Source organism: Microtus oregoni, unplaced genomic scaffold, assembly GCF_018167655.1.
Source record: "Microtus oregoni isolate MIOR12 unplaced genomic scaffold, Mior012 000169F_ref0000294, whole genome shotgun sequence".
Taxonomy (NCBI): Eukaryota; Metazoa; Chordata; class Mammalia; order Rodentia; family Cricetidae; genus Microtus; species Microtus oregoni.
The window spans coordinates 604,981-606,506 of NW_024544825.1; positions in this window are offsets into that span (position 1 = coordinate 604,981).

Below are 1,526 nucleotides of genomic sequence, written 5' to 3' on the forward strand. Positions count from 1 at the left end.
TTCCTAAACAGAGGAGAGGAAAGACCTAGCAGCGCTGTAGGCTGAATTTGTTTGCCCTGTTCCACCCCAGCACTTGGCAGATGGGCTGAGAGGTGTTAGCCAGTGTGTGTCACTCTAGGGAGCACAGCCTCCTCTCCCCTCCCTTCAGGGCAGGTGGGCGGAGCTTTCTGCCCTCTGGTCACTAGGCACCAGCTTTCCTCAGAATGGGCACCTGCCTGCACCACAAAGGGCATTTGCTCCTTAGCTAATCCTGAGTGCAGGCCCTTAGCAACCTTCACAAAGAAAGCAAAGCTCAGCCGGGCTCCGTGTTCAGTCTCCAGGAAGCCAGTCCCCAGTAAAGTGTTAGACCTGTTACTTTTGAAGAGTGACAGCAGACTGGGAACCATGAGTAACATTAAAATTTATTATGCCAGCGTGTCAGGATCTAGGGAGGTGAGTGGGAAGGGCCTCAGCTGGAGGGAGGAAACTGGAGGGGATTAGAGCGAAACTGTGTAGTCGGACTTCCAGATTTTGCTTAGACAATCATAGCCTTTCTGCCTTTTGAAGCTTGATTTTATTTTACTGTGTTGCATGAATGTGTGCCATGTAAGGACTTACCAGAAGGGTGCTTATTTCTCTTTTTCAGGTTATCGCTAAGAATTGACGGATGTTGCAGGTTTCTGGTATCTTGAACTCAACTACCTTAAAGAATCCAATCATTTTGTCAATACTTCAAATGTACAAGAATTAGTAAACTCCATTTAGGATGGAAAAGAAAAAAGATGGCAGTTAGTGTAGAGCCAAACTTCCCAGAGAAAACCAAGCAACCCATAAAGAGGCCGATTGTTTATTTCTAAGAAGTCAATGTATTTGTATAGGTCACAAATTAAAGTTTAGATGAATTATTTTATAGAACAGCACTTCCCAATAGAAACATAATGAAAGCCACTTATGAAACTTGAAATTCATTAGTAGTCACCTAAAAAAGAAAAGAGTGAGATGAATTTTAGTATATTTAACACAGAATATTCAAAATGTCATTGCCAAATGCAATCTTTCTGAATGTTGGCATGTTACATGTTCTTTTTTTTTCCTTCTAGTTGGTCTTTATTTTTTTTCTTTTTTTTAAATTTATTTATTTATTAAGGATTTCTGCCTCGTCCCCACAACCGCTTCCCATTTCCCTCCCCCTCCCCCAATCAAGTCCCCCCCCCTCATCTGCTCGAAGAGCAATCAGGGTTCCCTGACCTGTGGGAAGCCCAAGGACTGCCCACCTCTATCCAGGTCTCCTAAGGTGAGCATTCAAACTGCCTAGGCTTCCACAAAGCCAGTACGTGCAGTAGGATCAAAAACCCACTGCAATTGTTCTTGAATTCTCAGTATTCCTCATTGTCCGCTATGTTCAGCAAGTCCGGATTTATCCCATGCTTTTTCAGACCTAGGCCAGCTGGCCTTGGTGAGATCCCAATAGAACATCCCCATTGTCTTAGTGTGTGGGTGCACCCCTCGTGGTCCTGAGTTCCTTGCTCGTGCTCCTTCTCCTTCTG